Source organism: Dreissena polymorpha, chromosome 8, assembly GCF_020536995.1.
Source record: "Dreissena polymorpha isolate Duluth1 chromosome 8, UMN_Dpol_1.0, whole genome shotgun sequence".
Classification (NCBI taxonomy): Eukaryota; Metazoa; Mollusca; class Bivalvia; order Myida; family Dreissenidae; genus Dreissena; species Dreissena polymorpha.
This window is the reverse complement of record NC_068362.1, coordinates 14,757,952-14,763,136: the sequence shown is the minus strand read 5'-3', so window position 1 is coordinate 14,763,136 and position 5,185 is coordinate 14,757,952. Positions and strand designations below refer to the sequence as shown.

General features: G+C 34.5%; 2 long non-coding RNA genes across 2 annotated transcripts; both read left to right on the top strand.

Annotated features, from left to right (window-relative positions):
* Nucleotides 1-937: 937 nt before the first annotated feature.
* On the top strand, nucleotides 938-2,183 carry LOC127841206 (uncharacterized). The gene is made up of 3 exons (XR_008030761.1): nucleotides 938-1,019; nucleotides 1,218-1,322; nucleotides 1,993-2,183. It is a non-coding gene; the product is annotated as an uncharacterized LOC127841206 (long non-coding RNA).
* Nucleotides 2,184-3,199: 1,016 nt separating this feature from the next.
* On the top strand, nucleotides 3,200-4,144 carry LOC127841202 (uncharacterized). The gene is made up of 2 exons (XR_008030754.1): nucleotides 3,200-3,298; nucleotides 3,631-4,144. It is a non-coding gene; the product is annotated as an uncharacterized LOC127841202 (long non-coding RNA).
* Nucleotides 4,145-5,185: the final 1,041 nt, after the last annotated feature.

Below are 5,185 nucleotides of genomic sequence, written 5' to 3'. Positions count from 1 at the left end.
GACCCCGCACCGGTGATAATGGCATACAAACTGTACACATTTGTTACTTTATGTAGTAAGATATGTATTATGTATTATTTAATGCCATACATTCCTAAATAGGTTATGTTATGCTATGATATTTTGGTATGTTATTCTATTTAAATAGCGTTTTACTCTATGCTTCTGATAATGTTGAAATACATGTTGCTTGTTGGGAGACAAGCCTTTATTCTAAAAGATGAATAAAGGTCAATATCAGTTGTGCATTACGAAGTTTATGAGGTCCGGTTTGATGCTGCATAATGTGAGAACCCAGAGTGTTGTCCAGAATTATCACATACTTACTATAGACCTATGAAGTAAATGATACATTTGCATTATGAAGCTTTATTTTATTGTGAATGATATTGACTGTATGTGTACTTTGGTGTAGGTACAGAAAACCACAGAACGCGGGGGATATTCACGCTATTCATTTTCGTCACATCCCACCAAAGTCACATGCACAGGAAGTTGTTGTACACGCAGGATTGCCTAGGTAAAAAGCTTTTGTGCCAACCATTGTCTCAGAAGAAACGGTGCATTATTTTCGACAAAAGTGGAGCTAGTAGTTTAACTCTTTCCAAGTTTATGTTATTGTGAATGATATTGATTGAATGTGTACTTAAAAGAAGGTACAGCAAACCGCAGATACCGTGAGACACTCAAGCTGGTCATTCTCGTTACAACCCACCAAAGTCAACTGAACCTGAAGATAGTGTACAAGCAGGATTTCATAGGTAAGTCGCTGTTATGCCATCCATTGTTTAAGAACAAACGTTACATTATTTTCGACAAAAGTGTAGGTAGTTGTGACAGTTTTGGACTTGTTTAGCACTTTCCAGCTTTGTTTTATTGTGAATGATATTGATTGTATGTGTACTTTGAAATAGGCACAGCAAACCGCAGATACAGAGGAACATTCAAGCTGGTCATTCTCGTTACAACCCACCAAAGTCAACTGCACCGGAAGATAGTATACAAGCAGGATTGCCTAGGTAAGAAGTTTAGTACCATCCATAGTGAACAAGCAGTATTTCCTAGGTAAGACGCTGTTGTGCCAACCATTTTTTCAGAACAAACGTTACATTACTTTCGACAAAAGTAGGCTAGTTGTTACAACTTTGGACTTGTTTAGCACTTTCCAGCTTTATTTTATTGTGAATGATGTTGATTAAATGTGTACTTTGAAGAAGGCACAGCAAACCGCAGACACCGGGGGACACTCAAGCTGGTCATTCTCGTTACAACCCACCAAAGTCAACTGCACCGGAAGATAGTATACAAGCAGGATTGCCTAGGTAAGAATTTTAGTACCATTCATTGTTCCAGAACAAATGGTACATCATTTTCGACAAACGTTGAGCTAGATGTTTCAACGTTGGACTTGTTTAGCACTTTTCAGCTTAATTTTATTGTCAATGATTTTGATTGAATGTGTACTTTGAAGAAGGCACAGTAAACCGCAATTACCGGGGGATACTCAAGCTGGTCATTCCCGTTACAATCCACCAAAGTCAACTGAACCGGAAGATAGTGTACAAGAAGGATTTCATAGGTAAGACGCTGTTGGGCCATCCATTAATTAAGAGCAAACATTACATTATTTTTGAGAAAAGTGTATAGTTGTGACAGTTTTGGACTTGTTTAGCACTGTCCAGCTTATTTTATTGTGAATGATATTGATTGTATGTGTACTTTGAAATAGGCACAGCAAACCACAGACACCGGGGACATTCAAGCTGGTCATTCTCGTTACAACCCACCAAAGTCAACTGAACCGGAAGATAGTGTACACGCAGTATATCCTAGGTAAGACACTTTTGTGCCAACCATTGTTTCAGAACAAACGCTACATTATTTTTGACAAAGGTTGAGCTAGTTGTTACAACTTTGGACTTGTTTAGCAGCTTCCAGCTTAATTTTATTGTGAATGATATTGATTGTATGTGTACTTTGAAGAAGCCACAGCAAACCGCAGATACCGGGGGACACTCAAGCTGGTCATTCTCGTTACAACCCACAAAAGTCAACTGCACCGGAATATAGTGTACAAACAGGATTTCCTAGGTAAAAAGCTTTAGTACAATCCATTGTTTTAGAACAAACGGTACATTATTTTCGACAAACGTGGACCTAACTGTGACAGTTTCGTTTTGCTCAAAATAATTATGTCATACTACTCGTATGTTCATTATATTCATTAAAAGTCTTGACAAGATTAAGTATCCATAATACAAATTATTGATAATTTTCAAATACCATGTTGTTGAAACATCAATAAATAAAAATAATGAAATTATTTTACATCAAAATATCAAGAAGATGAGAAACCTAAACTGATACCGCCCGAGATCGGAATTTAATATGCAGAAAACACAACTGAACAACGAGCAATATAACGATCTAGTAAATAACACAAATGAACGTGAACATGGTTTGGGTACGAATACCAATATCAAAGACAGGATCAATTTAAACTTCAAAGAAGTGTTGAAGGTGTTCGTCGAAAGCATTGCAAATATGACTAAATAAACAAAAGTTTTACAAATAACTGACTTATGTTGTCATATTGGAAACACTTGTAGAATTATTGCATGTAAGCAGTATGTTTTTTTAACAAACTTTGCAGTCAGCAAGCAGATGCTTTACGGTGTTTATGAAAATGTGATATCTTTCATTGAAGAATACGAAGCGAGGAAGAGCATTGGTAAACGATTTCCGAGATCAAATATTGCATTAGCCGATCAGTCGACAAAAACACTCGAGGATGTTTGTGCTACTTTGTTCGTGTTCATGTTTACTGCTTATTTTAATGTGTGCGTCTATGACTTTTGTATTACTAAAGGAATTGTATTTAAATGGAAGCATATACTTCTACTTTTATTGGAAAGGTAGAGAGCGCAGTTCAAGCACAACTGTTTGTGTTTGAAATGCACTGCAAGTCTTGTCCAAAAGAGTGTCGAGAAATTGCTTACAAGGACTTACGAACAAAAACACTTGTGTGGGCTGCCGTGAGGGAGAAAATAACGTGGGGCATGGGGAAACTGACACATTTGTATGTCAGCTCTATGAAATTCTTGCTTACGGATCAACTCATCATACTATATTTGATAAACCGAGGTAATAAATGTTACAAGTCATTAATGTGTGAGGCAATATCTAATAGATTAAATATAAGCCGACGCGTTAGATGATTCATTTAGACAAGATCCCGAAAAGGTGGCATCCAGTCCGGATACGAGAACTGCTGACGCCGACTTTGCTTTTCAACTAGGTTTGTGGATTATAAAATATTATTAAAGTATTTACAATTATTCTATTTTATTATTAATCAGTGTCCTTGAATATTTACTGATTCATGCTCATGTAATCTTGTCTTTTTATTGAAACAGTGTGAATAAAAATACATTTAAATGAAAAAAATAATAGATATATTTTCAAATGTACCATTCGCCCATAATCGTGCAATGCCTAATATGCTAGTTAACGGAATAGTGTGGTAAAAAAGCTCTGATTAATTTAAACTCATTATTTTTAAGAAATAAAGTAAGCACAATTTGCGATGTTTTAAATCCAATCATTAATTAGGGGATGTTTGCACTACAGGTGCCCGCCGCATTGAACGACAATGCTCGGACTTGAAACAGCAATTGGATGCAGACTTGGTTAGGTTGCACGAAGATGGCATTGAATGTCTAAAATGAATTTATTTTTACCTTATTGAATATTTATGTGGTCATATATTTTACATGTAGGTATATTTTAAGTAATGTTTTGGACCTATTGATATTCGTCTGCATGGTATTAATATAAACATATTAACAGAAATCCCAAACGTGAAGAGTATACCATTCGTTCAAAACGGGAAGTGTTTAAAGATTGCTATGCTAATACTGAATTGTCATCTCTTTGTATGACCCTGCATTGCGAAACAATATCTTGGTCATAAAAAAGCCGTAATTCCACGTTTTTGCGAACACATGCAGTACAGTGATGATTGTGTTTTCATTTGTTGCTATTTTTGCAATCGAGTGTCTTATAATTAACTATTTGATTAATTAAAACAAAACATGCAAAATATATGGGATTAATAAATACTATGGCCTTTTTCAATACAAAATACTATTTTGCTCGAAAATCTTAACCACCTGCTTTGTCAATTGCTTTCTTGTGTTACACAAGATTCGCATGATATCTTTAAAACGAAGTAACTTTCAATTATACTAATCGGTATGACAATAACTTTGGAGCAAAGAAAAACGCCTATTGATTTGTAGGTTAAAACATAAATGGTCAAAGTTGTTGGGTGTTAATATGCTCTTCCATATGACACATAATAAACGCGTGTATCTCTTGATAATCCACGTTGACATATAGGTTATGAGGATCAAATGAAAGACGAAAATCAACTGTAAGGTGAATGTTTAGTTTAATTTGGTGCATGATAACTTGTAAATGTATATTTTTTCTCGCAGTATATATAGAGACCGCTTTCGATCATATTAAGTGTTATGGTCATTATTCGGGAGAACATTAAACACACACATTATTTTGTTTTAATTAAGTGATAGACCTGGCTTGTAACATGAAAACGTTTCGACACAATCTCTTGAGCAATCTTCAAATGATGACTATGTCATGATTCGGCATGATAAACCAAATACCCCCGTCCCACTATCGATTATTTGTGAATACATCAACGCTCGGGGTCTAATTGGTCTGCAGTTAAACATCATCACAATCTGCGCATATATAATTGACTTCTTGACAGGAAATTGCGGACATACAATATGTATCATCTTGATAATCCTTATTACAACTTGTTCAAACAATATATATCCATGTATGACATTACTTAATTTGATAACTAATGAAGACGTAGGTTATTTAAAAGAAAATATTTTAATTAAGAATTGTGTGTATCTCAGTATAAAATCGAAACACCCAAAACATGGTAATTTTACCGATTGTTTAATGTTAATTTAAAAATAAAATAAAAACTATATAGGCTATAAAAACTATATAGATGTTTCTTTGATAACATGATAATTTGATCGTTTACACGCCCTTATATCCCAGTAATAACTTAAATGTGTTTTTATTTAGTCTAAAAAAATTATATTTGGACTTATATACCATATCTTATTTGCAAACGTGTATC